The following is a 19,455-nucleotide window of genomic DNA, read 5'->3' on the forward strand; positions in this document are numbered from 1 at the left end:
CTAAGAGAAGTCCTAAATCCTAAGAGGGAGAGGAGAGAACCTCGCTCAAAACTAATCTAAATCATGAGAAGTAACTAAATTGGCGAGCTCCCTTTGAATGGATGCATTCCCACACTTTATAACCTCTGGTGTATGCCTTCTGGACTTGGACTTGGGCCAAAAAGGGCTTCAGAAATCCCTGGAAGCATTTTCTGCAATTTCTGGTGCGTGGCCTCTATCACGCGTCCGCGTGGGTCACGTGGTCGCGTCATTCGGAGCTTTTCTTGTCACGCGGTCGCGTCAGTCATGCGACTGCGTCATATGTGTTTTGCTTAAGGCGCGCGGTCGCGTCAGTCATGTGGCCGCGTCGCTGTTGATTCGAGCTTGGCATGCGTCCACGTCGCCCATGCGATCGCGTGGATGCTAGTTTCTTTAAGGACTTCGTTTTGTGCTTTCCTTCTATTTTTGTATGTTTCCTTTCCATCCTTTGAGTCATTCCTGCCTTAGAAGATCTGAAACTACTCAACACACTAATCACGGCATCGAATGGAAATAAAGGTAATTAAAATAATTAATTTTAAAGCATATGAAACATGATTTTCACATATATCACATAATAAGGGAGGAAAAGTAAAACCATGCAATTAATATGAATAAGTGGATGAAGGATTGAATAAATCACTCAAACTAAGCACAAAATATATCATAAAATAGGGGTTTATCAGGCGTCATCTCAGGACATGACGATCCCATGGTCATCACTATCATAGTAGGCAACGCTAATCTCCACCGCACGTTGGTGGACCAGGAAAGCTCGGCTGACATACTGTTCAAAACCGCCTTCAACAAACTCGGCCTAGAGGAAAAAGAGCTCAGAGCATACCCAAACAACCTATTCGGGCTGGGAGACACACCAATCCAACCACTTGGATACATCTCCTTGCACACCACCTTTGGAAAAGGAAATCGGTCAAGGACACTCAACATAGACTACATCGTGGTCGACGTGAGTACAGCCTACAATGCCCTGATAGGTTGGACAACGCTGAATCAACTCGGCGCAGTAGTCTCAACTCCACATCTATGCATGAAGTTCCCAACCACAGAAGGGATCGCTACAATAAGAGCAGACCAGAAGACAGCGCGCCGCTGTTACAACAAAAATCTGAACCTAAGGGGCAAAGGAGAAGAAATCTACACCATCAAACTCGGGAGAGTTCGAGGGCAGGAAGAACTTTGTCCACAACCTGAAGGCGAGACAAAGAAAGTCCAAATCGGAGATACTTCAGAAAAAACAACTAATATTGGCACAATCCTAAAAGGAGACGTAAAGAAGTCCCTCATACAGTTCCTAAGAAACAATGTCGACCTCTTTGCATGGAAAGCCGCAGAAATGCCGGGCATAGATCCTAAGTTAATGTGCCACAAGTTGGCAGTTTATCCAGGATCTCGGCCAGTACAGCAGAGACGTAGAAAGCTCAGACCAGAACGATCCCAAGCTGTAGAAGAGTAGGTACAAGCCCTACTTGAGGCAGGATTCATAAGAGAAGTCAAATACCCACTATGGCTAGCTAACGTCGTCTTGGTGAAAAAATGAAATGGGAAGTGGCGGATGTGCTCCGACTACACTGATCTTAATAAAGCCTGCCCAAAAGATCCTTATCCCCTCCCAAGTATCGACGCTCTGGTGGATGCCTCCTCCGGATACAAATATCTCTCATTTATGGACGCCTATTCGGGATACAATCAAATCCCGATGTACCCACCTGATCAAGAAAAAACCTCATTCTTAACCCCGAAAGCAAACTATTGCTACATCATCATGCCATTCGGACTCAAAAACGCAGGAGCCACTTATCAAAGATTAATGAATAAGGTCTTCGCAGACCACATCGGGAAAGTCATGGAAGTCTACGTGGACGACATGTTAATAAAGACACAAAGTGAAGATTCGTTACTGTCTGACCTCACCCAAGTATTCGACACTATAAGAAGGCATGGCATGCGACTTAACCCTGCAAAATGCACCTTCGCAGTAGAAGCTGGAAAATTCTTGGGTTTTATATTCACGCAAAGAAGAATCGAGGCAAATCCGGATAAATGCCGGGCCATACTCGACGTGAAGAGCCCGACTTGTGTCAAAGAGGTACAACAACTCAATGGAAGATTGGCAGCTTTGTCTAGATTTTTATCTGGATCGGCAATAAGATCTCTCCCCTTCTACGCCACTCTAAGGAAGGGAAATAGGTTTGAATGGACAATGGAGTACAAATAGGCCTTCCAAGATTTCAAAAGATTCCTTGGACAACCACCTATTCTAACTCGGCCACGGGGAGGAGTACCACTTGTATTGTACCTCGCAGTAGGAAATCGGGCAGTAGCCTCAGCACTGGTCCGAGAAGACGACAGTGGACAACAACCTATATACTTCATTAGCAAAGCACTACAAGGGTCTGAACTGAACTATCAAAAAATAGAAAAATTTGCCTATGCTCTAATACTAACATCTCGACAACTTCGCCCATATTTCCAAAACCACATCATCAGGGTTCGGACCAACCAGCCCATAAAAGGCATTTTGCAGAAAATAGACTTCACAGGAAGAATCTTGCAATGGGCAGTCCAGTTGTCTAAATTCGACCTTCAGTATGAAGCTCGAACAGCCATCAAATCACAGTATCTGGCCGACTTCATTGTAGAGTTTGTGGACACCCCAAAAATCCCTACAGAATGGAATCTCTACATAGATGGTTCCTCAAACAAAACTGGAAGTGGCGCAGGCGTGATAATAGAAAGTGATCAGGCAACCCAAATCGAACTTTCCCTCAAATTCGGGTTCCCTACTTCAAACAACCAGGCCGAATATGAGGCACTACTAGCTGGTTTGAAGCTGGCTAAGGAGGTTGGAGCCCAAAAGCTTATCATCTTCAGCGACTCACAAGTAGTCACCTCACAAATAACAGGGAACTACCAAGCCAAGGATCCCCCCAAGAAAAAGTACTTGGACTAAACCAGGGAACAGCTCGAACAACTCGGGGAATATGAGGTCCGCCACATACCTCGGGAACAGAATGCTCGAGCTGATGCACTCTCAAAACTAGCCAGCACCAAACTAGGGGGTAACAATAAAAGCCTCATCCAGGAAACACTGCAGAACCCGTCAATCTCGAAAGAAGAAAAGGTCCTAGCCATAACAGATCTGGATCAAGGATGGATGACTCCCGTAATTAACTACCTCAAAACAGAAACACTCCCTACAGATAAGAAGGAGGCAAAGAGGTTAAAACGGGAGGCACAATACTACACCATCATAAACAATACTCTATACAAGAGAAGGATTTCAACACCACTGTTAAAATGTGTGCCGACTTCCAACACAAAGGAAGTTTTAGAAGAAGTACACAGTGGCATCTGTGGCAACCATCTCGGAGCACAGGCTCTTACCAAAAAAGTACTCCGGGCCAGATTCTATTGGCCGACTCTACAAAAAGAAGCAACAGAATTCATAAAGACATCTCCACCATGTCAGAAACATGCCAACTTTCACATCGCCCCACCAGAGGAGCTTATCAACGTAACCTCACCCTGGCCCTTCGCAAAATGGGGACTCGACCTTCTCGGTCCTTTTCCTCAAAGATCTGGACAAGTCAAATTCCTCATCGTGGGGGTAGACTATTTCACAAAATGGATTGAGGCGGAACCCCTAGCTAACGCCACTGCTCAAAGAAGTCAAAAATTCCTATATAGAAACATTGTCACAAAGTTTGGGGTTCCATACTCCATTACCACAGACAATGGCACTCAATTTACAGATGCAGGCTTCAGAAAATTGGTGGCCGATCTGAACATAAAACACCAATTTACATCCGTAGAACACCCCCAGGCCAATGGACAAGCAGAAGCTGCTAACAAAGTCATATTGGCCGGGTTAAAACGGAGATTATAGGAACCAAAGGGAGCCTGGGCTGAAGAGCTCCCGCAAGTACTATGGGCATATCAGACAACTCCACACTCCACCACAAAGGAATCACCTTTCCGATTAGCTTACAGAATGGAGGCAATGATCCCAATGGAGGTCGAAGAAGGATCGCCCAGAGTGATCCACTACAGTGAAGAGGCCAACTCCCAACTTCAAAGGGAAGAACTCAACCTACTTCCAGAAATCCGAGAAAGAGCTCGGATTAGGGAAGAGGCATTAAAACGTCGAATTGCTTCAAGATACAATCAAAAGGTAGCGCCACGGGGTTTTTCGAGAACGACCTCGTCTTAATCCGAAATGACATCGGAACAACTCGACCTGGAGAAGGAAAGCTAGCAGCAAACTGGAAGGGACCCTACCGAGTCATAGAAGTACTCGGAAGAGGCTACTACAAGCTATCCGAACTCGAAGGGTGAGAGCTCCCAAGGTCATGGCACGCCTGAAACTTAAGGAGGTACTACAGTTAGGAGGTAATAAAGATCTTAGGATGAGGTGCACTCTTTTTCCTTAAAAAGGTTTTTTAACGAGGCACCAAGCCAAGATCCATGAAATACCTAACTTAGAGGGGTTAAACTCCCACATGTATATATGTGCATATTTTCTATTTTGAATAAAGTTTTTTCAGATTTTCTACAAATCCTTTATCAAGACGCATTAATCTGAAACACAAAATTTCATCGCCCGATTATAAAGCTACAGATCGGCATAAATGAAAACCAAATTCGCTGCCTGATCACGATAAAGTCCAACAAAGATGAAAACCGAATTCATCATAGGTCGACCAATCGAGGATCAAACTCAATTTCTACGAAATCGGCAAAGATGAAAAGCGACAAAATAGATTAAATGCAAGAAGTTATCAAAAGTGATCCATAAGAAAGGACCTGACAAGGTCTTAATAAAAATGGATTGCTAAGAATAACTTAAAGACGGACTGACATAAAGAAGTCAGACCAGTCGACTATGACAAAAGTTATACAAGGTAAATCCCTAAGAAAGAGGCCTGGCCAGCCCTGAAAAAGAAGATTACTAAAAATAACTTAGAAGGGACCGACATGATGAATTTGTGCCAACAAAATCACACAAGTTATAAAAAGTAATCCATAGGAGAGACCTAACAAAGGTCCAAATAATATGGATTACTAAAAATAACTTAGAAGGGACTGACATAATGAAGTCGTCCCAACAAAATCACACAAGTTATAAAAAGTAATCCAGAGAAGAGACCTAACAAAGGTCCAAATAATATGGATTATTAGAAATAACTTAGAAGGGACTGACATAATGAAGTCGTCCCAACAAAATCACACAAGTTATAAAAAGTAATCCATAGAAGAGACCTAACAAAGGTCCAAATAATATGGATTACTAGAAATAACTTAGAAGAGACCAGCATGATCAAGTCGGCCCGACCAAGATACCAAAAGTTATAAATAAGTAATCCACAAAAAGAGACCTGATCAAGGTCCAAATAATACAGATTACCAAAAATAACTTAGAAGGGGCCAAGTCAGAACCACAAACTACAAAATAAAAAGAGTTCAAAGCCCACAGGCCAGGCTATATACAAAACATCAGAAATAATTATAAAGGACCCAAAGATTTCCCAGTAGCAGCATCCTGGGGTGAAGGAGGACGAGTCTGAAGGGGTATCGCATCTACCGTCCCATCATCCCGGTTCAGGATCTGGACGTCAGGATCAGACTCAGGTTGACCGACTTCAACCGCCGGAGTTGAGGAAGGCGGGGCAATAGAGACTTTGGCAGAAGCTGCAGGAGGAGGGTCGACATCATCATCATCATCAGGGTTATCAGGGACAATCTTACCATCTTTCACAATGTTGTCCAAGCTAAAAAGAGTAAGGTCAAGCTCGGGCGCAAGAACTTGAATTTGATCTTTCAAATTCTCGTAAGCAGCATTTACACTGCCCACAAGATGACCCTGAAGCTCGACATAGTCAGCCCGGACAGACTCCAAACTCTCCCTAAGACCCATCATCTCTCTATAAGTTGTGACATAGCTCTCCTTATGCTTCAATGCCATATCCTCAGACAACTTTACAGAAGCCGCCAAGGCAATAGCCCGAGCCTTCTCACCCTCCAACTCTTTTTCCAATTTAGCCACCTTCACCTCGAGCTCCTCTTTCAAACCCTTGATCCGGTCGAACTCTGACTTGGCTTCCTCCATAAAAGCCCTTGTTGCATGAATAAGAAGATCATTGGGCAGTTCGGTATAGAGCTGCTCCCATATGTTCCATCTTGATACTGCTCCGAGTAATAAACTCCAAATGACAAAGAAGAGAAATATCGTCAGTAGCAATGACACCAAAGGGACCAATTTGCTGATCAACAAACCCAACAGTATCGAAGTTGGGGGCATCCAGGTTGAAGGGCTCAACTGTCTTCTGTCTTTTTGGAGGAGGAGCAGCAGTAAGAGAAGAGGTAGCAGCAGAAGTCTGGAGAGGATCGATCACATGAACCCGAGGGGTAGGAATCATCTTCCTCGGTCCAGGAGAGCTCGGTACTGGTTGTTTTGGCAGAGCATGAGAGGATCCTTCCCCAGCCACCTTGGCCGAGATGTTCTGGGCAGCTGTAGCATTCCTCGCCTTTTTAAAGGCTTTCATGGAATCATTATTCTTGGCCATCTCTGAAAAACAAATCAACCAAAGAAGCAAGTTACAAACTTGAAGGAAAGAAAGCAAAGTAAAACAAAGCAAAAATAAGTCGGTCAATACCCAACGCAGTTCGGACTAGGGAGGGGTCCCCCAAAAATCTCTTGGTATCGAGATGGGGAGGTTCCCCCCAAATATCTTCCAAAACATTCACAAAAGCCTGCTCGACCTCGTCAAGCACCTCCCACGAGTATCGAGACACCACAACAATCATTTGCCAACACAAGGGGAAGGCAGGTTCATTATTCGATTCCAAGAAAAATGGTCGAGCTCCCTCAACAGCTTGGACCTTAAAGAAGTAATTCTTAAAGTCCCTAAAGGACTCATCATACATAGCAAAGACATTATGTCCCTTGGCAGATCGAAAGGAAATCCAAGAAGCTTTCTTTTTTGAGGAAATCCCGGGCTTAGTCAAAACAAAAAGATAAAGAAAGAGAGTCTGAGAAGGTGTGACGTCCAACTCTTGGCAAAGCAACTGAAAGGTCTTGATAAAACTCCAGGAGTTCGGATGAAGCTGGGATGGAGCTACGTTACATGACCACAACAAGTCGGTTTCAAAGGAAGTAAAAGGAAAAGTAATGTTCATCTGGCTGAAAAAATAGTCATAAACATAAAAGAAGGGACGTTACCCCGAGTCAGAGTAGGAAAGCAAACCCGTTCATCAGAATTAGGTGCTACCAATTCATAGTTCTTTTCCTGATCTCTATTTTTACGAATTCAGTGATATTTTCTAAGCTCTGAACAGAACTCAGCATTTACCACGGAGACACACATCAACACAAGGGAGTCCAGCCAATCGGACATCCCCTCAGGAACCTTAGAAGACGTCTCAACAATATTTTTGTGAGAGGACATGGCCAACTAATCCTATAGCAAGAAAAAGAAAATGGATTACTAACTAAAGCAGCTTGGGTGAAATCAAAGAAAACAGCTCGGATAAACATGACTCAGAGCAATACAAGCAGTGAAAGGAAAACCACAAGATTCACACCAAGATTCAGGGGCATCCTTTAGAGGCAGTGACAGAGTAAAGACTCAGAAAAAACAATCTACAAGGCTAAAATCCCAACAAAACTCTCAGTAGAAGAAAATAACCCTCTTTCAACAGACAACATCCTGAGAAAAAAAAAACAAAAATCAAAACAAAGTCTTCAGAAATTCGTCGTCTCTTACAACTCTATCAGCAAAGAAAAACCATCAATAGGGCGAAATTCATCAAAGGAGAAATCTTTCTTAAAAAGCAAACAGTAGTTCATAAACACTCAAAATCAAAAGTACGATCAGAAAAATAGCGACAACATGCAAAGCCCTAAAAGTGTCAAACTACCAGGAAATCCACCCAAGAGCATACATAAGGTCGAAAGAAAACCAGAAAACATACATCACAGTGACAACCAAGCATGGTAATACGAGAAGGTTCAAGCTTTCCAAACATAAATTCAAGCAAGATCAAAACTTCACCAAGAATAGAACAATGAAAGCACAAAAGAATAACCAACCTGAAAGAGTAGGAAGCGCCGAAAAAGTTGAAGGCAAAAAGGAAAAAATCCGGAAATGCCTTTCGAAGCAAATGAAGAAAAAAGGCTCAGGCAAAGAAAGATGAACGAAGGAAAAAGGGTGAAGTTACAGTGAGCAGAAAGAGAAGAAGAAATGGAAGCCAAATCTTTGAGAAAACTAAATTCAAAATGAAGAAAGGGGGAAAAAGAGCAAAGAGAGGAATTAATGGATTATTAAACCCTCGCATGTTCCCAAGGCAAAGAGACGCGCGTTTCAAAAGAACAAAGGAACGCCTGTTTCAAAAAAAAAAACTATTAAAAGAAAGAAAACGTTCCGCATTCAAAGGGATCTCTACAAAAAGAAAATCGACAATGCTCAAGCTCGGCTTCTCCAGAGTAGAATTGAAGTCCTGAAACTAGGGACTCTACCCCAAAAGGAAGACCACGCTCAAGCAGGGGCACTGTTCATACCCTGGGTCGAACTGTCCGACCCGGGATGTTTAAACAACAAGTCAACCGACCTCTTCAGGTCAGGATTACCCGAGCTCTTCTCAATGAGCTCGGCCAAAATGCTACAAGGAGCCTAAGCAGGCCCAAATAAAGGAAGATAGCCCAATCTAAAGGCAACTAAAGCCTAGAAAGATAAGGGCGGTTCCCCTTGAAGATAAGATGACTTCACTTAGAAGGTAAGATAAGATAACTAACTTATCTTATCCGGAAAAGTCACTCCACACCATTATAAATACACTGGAGCACCCAGGTATAACTCATACTCTGATTATACTAAAAACCTACCTAATACCCTTGCTAACTTAAGCATCGGAGTCCCTTACAAGTACCACCATCCTCCGGTGACGAAGGATCAGCACCACCACCAAGCCCAACAAGTCGGACACATCAGCTCTGACCAGTACAGAAGATCTCGTCCGAGATCGACCTACAGTTTCAGTTAACCCACGGAACAGCAACCTAGGTTAAGAAGCTTCCAAGGGTCTTAACAAAGCGTATCCAACTCCCGCACTTCTTTTGCTAAGGACCTCTACCTCCACAACACTTTCAAATTCACCAGGAAAAGGTTCTTCAAGCTCAAAGAATTCTTCACCACTAAGATTGGATGCATGATCTTTATTACCAAGGGAACTCAATTCTTGCTCTATCCCGTCCAATTCTTCATATGGAATATGCCTTGGAGGTTGTGCACATTCCTCCTTAGCATCAAGTTCAATCTTCTTAGAGGGGTTTTCTTCAACTCTATGTTCCCATGGGGGTTCCGCATCTCATATGTCTTCAACCACTTCTTCCTTGTCTTCATCAATAGTAGCTTCCTCCAATTGTTCAAACAAAAAGCAATTTCCCTCATTTCCCACTGGAATGTCCAATCTCTCCTTCATGGTATACTCTTCATTTGATTCTCCACATGTTGCCACGAGAGTTCCTTGAGTGTTGATGGGTGTAAATTAGATTTCCACACAAACTCACCGGCAAGTGTACCGGGTCGCATCAAGTAGTAATAACTCACAAGAGTGAGGTCGATCCCATAGGGATTGATGGATCAAGCAACTTTAGTGGGTGATTATTTTTGTCAAGCTAACATTGGTAAATTGGATGAAATTGTAGCAACAGAAAGTAAATTGCAGGAATTATAGAGTGTAGAAAGTAAATTGACTAAAACTTAAAGAGCAAGGAATGTAACTTGCAGTAAATGTAAATCAGCAGAATGTAGATTGGACAAAAGCTTAAAGAGCAAGGAATGTAAATTGACAGAATCTTAAATGACAAGAAATATAAATTGCATCAAATGTAAAGGGGGCTGGTTGCTGGAAATTTAAAGAAAGCAATAGATCAGAGGCATGAAAACTAAATTCAAATTGTAGCAAGCTCAAATGTAAAGTCGCAGAATGTAAATGTGCAGAAAAGTAAATCAAGCTTCAAGGGAAACGAAAATGTGGAAGTGTAGAAGAACAGAATTTGCAGGAAGGTGTAAATTGCATAAACTAAATTGGGAGTAATGTAAACAGAAAAGTAAAATTATGGAGAAGGAAAGTTGAGCAAAGGATTGTAGAAACTGAGAATTGCCTAAACTGAATTCAATATCGAAATATGACAATTGCAGAAAATTAAAAGTGTATTAAAGAAAGCTTTCTATTCTATCTTACTCCTATTGCTCTCTAGCAGAGCCAGCCTTCCTAATGAAATGAAACAGATGCCTTTTTATAGGCTTTACAAAAATGAAAATGAAATTGAAATTGAAATCAAATTACAAATTAAATGAAATTCCTAATCTAGATTGTTCTTGTGCCTTTGAGTGATGATATGGGCTTTGCTTGCTTTGGATTTGAATGAGAGTGGATCCGAATGCATTTGGTGACTTGGGTCTGTGAAGAATTGGATCCAAGATGGCACTTGATGGCATGGGTCAGGAGTGGCTTGGTGACACTCCTAGGGGAGCGCTCCATTTGGAAAGTGAACATAGCTTTCACTCCTTATGGCATGCTTCCCTTGTCCGTGCGCATGTTTTGGTCCTCTAGCATTCATTTAATTGAACGTTGCACTCCTGGTATGTGAAATTGTTACTCGGGTTGTGAATTATTGTTCGAAATTAATTCCCTGGCGATGGCACCAAAAACGGATGCACAGAACCATGGTCTAAACATATCTTCACAACTTCACATAACTAACCAGCAAGTGCACTGGGTCGTCCAAGTAATAAACCTTACGTGAGTAAGGGTCGATCCCACGGAGATTGTTGGTATGAAGCAAGCTATGGTCACCTTGTAAATCTCAGTCAGGCGGATATAAAATAGTTATGGAGTTTTCGAAATTAATACTAAAATAAGGATAGAAATACTTATGTAAATCATTGGTGAGAATTTCAGATAAGCGTATGGAGATGCATTCATTCCTCTGAACCTCTGCTTTTCTGCTGTCTTCATCCAATCCGTCTTACTCCTTTCTATGGCTGGCTTTATGTAAGGATGTCACCGGTGCCAATGGCTACTTTCAATCTTCTCGGGAAAATGGTCCAAATGCTCTGTCACAGCACGGCTAATCGTCTGGAGGCATCACCCTTGTCGTTGGTTGCATCCTATTCTTCTCTGTGAAAATGGTCCGATGCGCTGTCACTGCATGGCTAATCATCTTGGAGGTTCTCGATCATACTGGAATAGAATTTACTATCCTTTTACGTCTGTCACTACGCCCAGCACTCGCGAGTTTGGAGTTCATCACAGTCATTCAATCCCAGAGTCCTACTCGGAATACCACGGACAAGGTTTAGACTTTCCGGACTCTCATGAATGCCGCCATCAATCTAGCTTATACCACGAAGATTCTGATTAAGAGATCTAAGAGATACTCATTCAATCTAATGTAGAACGGAAGTGGTTGTCAGGCACGCGTTCATAGGGAATGATGATGATTGTCACGTTCATCACATTCAGGTTGAAGTGCGAATGAATATCTTAGAAGCGAAATAAGATGAATTGAATAGAAAACAGTAGTACTTTGCATTAATCTTTGAGGAACAGCAGAGCTCCACACCTTAATCTATGGAGTGCAGAAACTCTACCGTTGAAAATACATAAGTAATGAAGGTCCAGGCATGGCCGAATGGCCAGCCCCCAAACGTGATCAATAGATCAAAAGATAATCCAAAGATCCAAAGATTCAAAGATGTCTAATACAATAGTAAAAGGTCCTATTTATAATAAACTAGCTACTAGGGTTTACAGAAGTAAGTAATTGATGCATAAATCCACTTCTGGGGCCCACTTGGTGTGTGCTTGGGCTGAGCTTGAAGTCTACACGTGGAGAGGTCATTCTTGGAGTTGAACGCCAGCTTTTGTGCCAGTTTGGGCGTTGAACTCCACTTTGCAACTTGTTTCTGGCGCTGGACGCCAGAATTGGGCAGAGAGCCGGCGTTGAATGCCAGTTTGAGTCATCTAAACTTGGGCAAAGTATGGACTATTATATATTGCTGGAAAGCCCTGGATGTCTACTTTCCAAATCAATTGGAAGCGCGCCATTTTGAGTTCTGTAGCTCCAGAAAATGCATTTTGAGTGCAGGGAGGTCAGAATCCAATAGCATCAGTAGTCCTTCTTCAACCTCTGAATCTGATTTTTGCTCAAGTCCCTCAATTTCAGCCAGAAAAAATACCTAAAATCACAGAAAAACACACAAACTCATAGTAAAGTCCAGAAATGTGAATTTAACATAAAAACTAATGAAAACATCTCTAAAAGTAACTAGATTCTACTAAAAACATACTAAAAACAATGCCAAAAAGCGTATAAATTATCCGCTCATCACAACACCAAACTTAAATTGTTGCTTGTCCCCAAGCAACTGAAAATCAAATAGGATAAAAAGAAGAGAATATACTATAAATTCCAAACTATCAATGAAACATAGCTCCAATCAGATGAGCGGGACTTGTAGCTTTTTGCCTCTTGAATAGTTTTGGCATCTCACTTTATCCATTGAAGTTCAGAATGATTGGCTTCTATAGGAACTCAGAGTTTAGATAGTGTTATTGACTCTACTAGTTCAGTATGATGATTCTTGAACACAGCTATTTTATGAGTCTTGGCCGTGGCCCTAAGCACTTTGTTTTCCAGTATTACTACCGGATACATAAATGCCACAGACACATAATTGGGTGAACCTTTTCAGATTGTGACTCAGCTTTGCTAAAGTCCCCAATTAGAGGTGTCCAGGGTTCTTAAGCATACTCTTTTTTTTGCTTTGGACCTTGACTTTAACCGCTCAGTCTCAAGTTTTCACTTGACACCTACACACCACAAGCACATGGTTAGGGACAGCTCGGTTATCCGCTTAGACCAGGATTTTATTCATTTAGGCCCTCCTATCCACTGATGCTCAAAGCCTTGGGATCCTTTTTATTTGCCCTTGCCTTTTGGTTTTAAGGGTTATTGGCTTTTTGCTCTTGCCTCTTGGTTTTAAGAGCTTTTGGCTTTTTCTGCTTGCCCTTTTTTTTTTCCTTTCTATTATTTTTTTTCGCCTATTTTATTTTATTTTTTTTTCTGCAAGCTTTATTCTTTGCTGCTTTTTCTTGCTTCAAGAATCATTTTTATGATTTTTCAGATTATCAAATAACATGTCTCTTAGTCATCATTCTTTCAAGAGCCAACATATTTAACATTCTTAAACAACAACTTCAAAAGACATATGCACTGTTCAAGCATACATTCAGAAAACAAGAAGCATTGTCACCACATCAATATAATTAAACTAAGTTCAAGGATAAACTCAAAACTCATGTACTTCTTGTTCTTTTGAATTAAAACATTTTTCATTTAAGAGAGGTAATGGATTCATAGGACATTGATAACTTTAAGACAAAGTTACTAACTACTAATGATCATGTAATGAAGACACAAACATAGATAAGCACTTAACATAGAGAAAACGAAAAACAGAGAAAGTAAGAACAAGGAATGAGTCCACCTTAGTAATGATGGCGTTTCCTTCTTGAGGAACCAATGATGTCCTAGAGCTCTTCTATGTCTCTTCCTTGTCTTTGTTGCTCCTCCCTCATTGCTTTTTGATCATCTCTTATTTCATGAAGGATGATGGAGTGCTCTTGATGTTCCACCCTTAGTTGTCCCATGTTGGAACTTAATTCTCCTAAGGAGGTGTTGATTTGCTCCCAATAGTTTTGTGGAGGAAAATGCATATGAGGCATCTCCGGGATCTCATGGTGATGAGCTTCCTGCGCCTCTTGAGCTCCATGAATGGGCTCTCTTGCTTGCTCCATCTTTTTCTTAGTGATGGGCTTCTCTTCCTCAATGTGAATGTCTCCTTCTATGGAAGCTCCAACTGAGTAACATAGATGGCAGATAAGATGAGGAAAAGCTAGCCTTGCCCCAGGAGAGGGCTTTTCGGCTATTTTGTAGAGTTCAAGGGAGATGACTTCATGAACCTCTACTTCTTCTCCAATCATGGTGCTATGGATCATGATGGCCCGATCCACAGTAACTTCAGATCGGTTGCTAGTGGGGATGATGGAGCGTTGGATGAACTCCAACCATCCTCTAGCCACAGGCTTGAGGTCCAATCTTCTTAGTTGAACCGGCTTGCCTTTGGAGTCAATCTTCCATTGAGCTCCTTCCACACATATGTCCATGAGGACTTGGTCCAACCTTTGATTAAAGTTGACCCTTCTAGTGTAGGGGCGTTCATCTCCGTGCATCATAGGCAAGTTAAACGCCAACCTCACATTTTCCGTACTAAAATCCAAGTATTTCCCCCGAACCATTGTAACATATTTCTTTGGATCCGGGTTCTTACTTTGATCATGGTTCTTGGTGATCCATGCATTGGCATAGAACTCTTGAACCATTAGGATGCCGACTTGTTGGATGGGATTTGTTAGAACTTCCCAACCTCTTCTTTGAATTTCATGTCGGATCTCCGGATACTCATTTCTTTTGAGTTTGAAAGGGACCTCGGGGATCACCTTCTTCTTGGCCACAACATCATAGAAGTGGTCTTGATGAGCTTTGGAGATGAATCTTTCCATCTCCCATGACTCGGAGGTGGAAGTTTTTGTCTTCCCTTTCCCTTTTCTAGAGGATTCTCTGGTCTTAGGTGCCATCAATGGTAATGGAAAAACAAAAAGCTTATGCTTTTACCATACCAAACTTAGAATATTGCTCGCCCTCGAGCAAGAAAATAAAGAATTAGATGAAGAAGAAGAAGAAAAAAAGATGGAGAAGAGGGGGGAGGTGTGTTTCGGCCAAGAGGAGAAGAGAGAGTTGTGTTGTGTGAAAATAAGGAAGAATGGAAGGCTTTATATAGGGAAGGGAGGGGGGGTTAAGGTTCAGCCATATGGGTGGGTTTGGGTGGGAAATTGATTTGAATTTTGAAGGTAGGTGGAGTTTATTGGGTAGGTTTATGGGGAAGAGTGGGTGGATGTGAGTGGTGAAGGGTTATTAGGGAAGAGAGATGGAGGTGATAGGTGAAGGGTTTTGGAGAAGAGTGTTTATTGGGAATAGAGGATGATTGAGAAGAGAGAAGAGAGTGAGTGGAGGTAGGTAGGGATCCTGTGGGGTCCACAGATCCTGAGATGATCCTGTGGGGTCCACAGATCCTGAGGTGTTCAAGGATTTACAACCTTGCACCAAATTAGGCATGTAAAATGCCCTTGCACACAACTCTGGGTGTTCAGCGCCAGGTTGGTGCCTATTTTGGGCGTTCAACGCCCATTTGTTGCCCATTTCTGGCGTTGAACGCCAGAACCATGCTTGTTCTGGGCGTTCAGTGCCCAGATGATGCCCATTTTGGACGTTCAGCGCCCAAATACTGCCCATTTTGGGCGTTCAGTGCCAGAACCATGCTCTATTCAGGCGTTGAACGCCAGGCAGGTGCTTCCTCCAAGGTGTGATTTTTCTTCCGCTGTTTTTGATTCTGTTTCTAAATTTTTCATTTATTTTGTGACTCCACATGATCATGAACCTAAGAAAACATGAAAAACAAAAATAAAATTAGATAAATAAACATTGGGTTGCCTCCCAACAAACGCTTCTTTAATGTCAATAGCTTGACAGTGGGCTCTCATGGAGCCTCACAGATGTACAGAGCTTTGTTGAGACATCCCAACACCAAACTTAGAGTTTGGATATGGGGGTTTGACACCAAACTTAGAATTTGGTTGTGGCCTCCCAACACCAAACTTAGAGTTTGACTGTGGGGTCTTTGGTTGACTATGCTTTGAGAGAAGCTTTTTCTGCTTCCTCTCCATGGATGCAGAGAGAGATCCTTGAGTTGTAAACACAAGGTTGTCCTTATTTAATTGAAGGATCAATTCTCCTCTGTCCACATCAATCACAGCTCTTGCTGTGGCTAGGAAAGGTCTTCCTAGGATTATGGATTCATCCTCTTCCTTTCCAGTATCCAGGACTATGAAATCAGCAGGGATGTAAAGGCCTTCAACCTTTACTAACACGTCCTCTACTAGTCCATAAGCCTGTTTTCTTGAATTGTCTGCCATCTCTAATGGGATTTTAGCAGCTTGCACCCCATAGATTCCCAGTTTCTCTATTACAGAGAGGGGCATGAGGTTTATTCCTGAACCAAGGTCACACAGAGCCTTAAAGATCATGGTGCCTATGGTACAAGGTATTATGAACTTTCCAGGCTCCTGTCTCTTATGAGGCAATGTCAGTTGATCCATATCACTTAGTTCATTGGTGAACAAGGGAGGTTCATCTTCCCAAGTTTCGATACCAAATAATTTGGCATTTAGCTTCATGATTGCACCAAGGAACTTGGCAGCTTGCTCTTCAGTAACATCCTCATTCTCTTCAGAAGAGGAATACTCATCAGAGCTCATGAATGGCATAAGGAGGTTCAATGGAATCTCTATGGTCTCTAGATGAGCCTCAGAGTCCTTTGGTTCCTCAGAGGGAAGCTCCTTATTGATCACTGGACGTCCCAAGAGGTCTTCTTCCTTGGGATTCACGTCCTTCTCCTCTCTTGTGGGTTCGGCCATGGTAATTAATTCAATGACCTTGCACTCCTTTTGGATTCTCTTCTGTATTGCTTGGGAGAGTACTAGGAGGGATTTCAGTGATTCTTTTACTCAGCTGGCCCACTTGTGCTTCCAAATTTCTAATGGAAGACCTTGTTTCATTCATGAAACTCACAGTGACCTTAGATAGATCAGAGACTAAATTTGCTAAGCTAGATGGATTCTGCTCAGAATTCTCTGTCTGTTGCTGAGTGGATGATGGAAAAGGCTTGTTATTGCTAAACCTGTTTCTTCCACCATTATTAAAGCCTTGTTGAGGCTTTTGATCCTTCCATGAGAGATTTGGGTAATTTCTCCATGATGGATTGTAGGTGTTTCCATATGGTTCACCCATGTATTTTAACTCTGCTATTGTAGGGTTCTCAGGATCATAAGCTTCTTCCTCAGAAGATGCCTCTTGAGTACTGTTGGATGCAGCTTGCATTCCATTCAGACTCTGAGAAATCATATTGACTTGCTGAGTCAATCTTTTATTCTGAGCCAATATGGCATTCAGAGTATCAATTTCAAGAACTCCCTTCTTCATAGGCGTCCCATTACTCACAGGATTCCTCTCAGAAGTGTACATAAACTGGTTATTAGCAACCATGTCAATGAGTTCTTGAACTTCTGCAGGCGTTTTCTTTAGGTGAATGGATCCACTTGTAGAAGTATCCAATGACATCTTTGATAGCTCAGATAAACCATCATAGAATATATCCAGGATGGTCCATTCTGAAAGCATGTCAGAAGGACACTTTTTGGTCAGCTGCTTGTATCTTTCCCAAGCTTCATAGAGGGACTCACCTTCTTTCTGTCTGAAGGTTTGAACATCAGCTCTAAGCTTGCTCAGCTTTTGAGGAGGAAAGAACTTGGCTAAGAAAGCCGTGACCAGCTTATCCCAAGAGTTCAGGCTGTCTTTGGGTTGAGAGTCCAACCATATTCTAGCTCTGTCTCTTACAGCAAAAGGGAAAAGCATGAGCCTGTAGACTTCAGGATCTACTCCATTAGTCTTAACAGTATCACAGATCTGCAAGAATTCAGTTAAGAACGGAAAAGGATCTTCAGATGGAAGTCCATGAAACTTGCAGTTCTGCTGCATCAGAGAAACTAGCTGAGGTTTCAGCTCAAAATTGTTTGCTCCAATGGTAGGAATGGAGATGCTTCTTTCATGTAAATTGGAATTAGGTGCAGTAAAGTCACCAAGCATTCTCCTTGCATTATTGTTGTTGGGTTCGGCTGCCATCTCCTTTACTTGTTCGAAATTTTCAATAAGGTTATCTCTGGATTGTTGTAATTTAGCTTCTCTTAGTTTTCTCTTTAGAGTCCTTTCAGGTTCTGGATCAGCTTCAACAAGAATGCCTTTTTCGTTGTCCCTACTCATAAGAAAGAGAAGAGAAAAAGAAAAGAAGAGGAATCCTCTATGTCACAGTAAAGAGGTTCTTTATTGTTAGTAGAAGAAGAAAAGGAATAGGGGTAAAGAAGAATGAAGAATCCAAACACAAAGGTGATGATAGGAGGAGAGAATTTTCGAAAATAATTTTTGAAAAAGAGTTAGTGATTTTCGAAAATAGTTTTTGAAAAAGGTTAGTAGTTTTTCAAAAATATAAATAAAAAATAAAATAATTAGTCTAATTAAAAAGAAATTTTGAAAAAGAAGAAAGATTTTTTCGAAAATTAGAGAGAGAGAGTTAGTTAGGTAGTTTTGAAAAAGGTAGGAAACAAACAAAAAGTTAGTTAGTTAGTTGAAACAAATTTGAAAATCAATTTTGAAAAGATAAGAAGTTAGGAAGTTAGAAAAGATATTTTGAAAATCAAATTTTTGAAAAAGATAAGATAAGAAGATATTTTTGAAAAGATATGATTGAAATTAGTTTTGAAAAAGATTTGATTTTTAAAATCACAATTAATGACTTGATTCACAAGAAATCACAAGATATGATTCTAGAACTCAAAGTTTGAATCTTTCTTAACAAGCAAGTAACAAACTTGAAATTTTTGAATCAAAACATTAATTGATGATGTTATTTTCGAAAATTATGAGATAAAATTAAGAAAAAGATTTTTGAAAAATATTTTTATAATTTCGAAAATAACTAAGAAAAATGAAAGAAGATTTTATTTTTGAAAAAGATTTTGAAAAAGATAAGATTTTTTTTTTAATTTGAAAATTTGATTTGACTCATAAAAACAACTAGATTTTAAAAATTTTTGAAAAAGTCAAATCTAATTTTCGAAATTTTAAGAGAGAAAAAGGGAAAGATATTTTTTTTATTTTTGAATTTTTATGATGAGAGAGAAAAACAAGAAAAATGATGCAATGCATGAAAGTTATGGATCAAAACAATGAATGCATGCAAGAATGCTATGAATGTCAAGATGAACACCAAGAACACTATGAAGATCATGATGAACATCAAGAATACATTTTTGAAAATTTTTTAATGCAAAGAAAATATGCAAGACAACAAACATAGAATTCTTTAATGCTTAGACATAAAGAATTCAGGAATGCATATGAAAAACAAGAAAAGAGACAAAACATGCAAATGCAAAGATCAAACAAGAAGACTTACCAATAACAACTTGAAGATCATGAAGAACACCATGAATGCATGAATTTTTTCGAAAAATGCAAGATGAACATGCAATTGACACCAAACTTATAACATGACTCAAGACTCAAACAAGAAACACAAAAAATATTTTTGATTTTTATGATTTTCTAATTTTTTTTTTGTATTTTTTCGAAAATTATTTGAAAAACAAAAATAAGGATTCCAAAATTTTTAATATGAA

General features: G+C 40.8%; 1 non-coding gene across 1 annotated transcript; it reads left to right on the plus strand.

Annotated features, from left to right (window-relative positions):
- Positions 1 to 17,395: 17,395 nt before the first annotated feature.
- Positions 17,396 to 17,503, plus strand: LOC148580915 (small nucleolar RNA R71). Its single transcript, XR_015898248.1, has one exon. It is a non-coding gene; the product is annotated as a small nucleolar RNA R71 (small nucleolar RNA).
- Positions 17,504 to 19,455: the final 1,952 nt, after the last annotated feature.

This window comes from Arachis ipaensis, chromosome B10, assembly GCF_059453495.1.
Source record: "Arachis ipaensis isolate K30076 ecotype BB chromosome B10, ASM5945349v1, whole genome shotgun sequence".
NCBI lineage: Eukaryota > Viridiplantae > Streptophyta > Magnoliopsida > Fabales > Fabaceae > Arachis > Arachis ipaensis.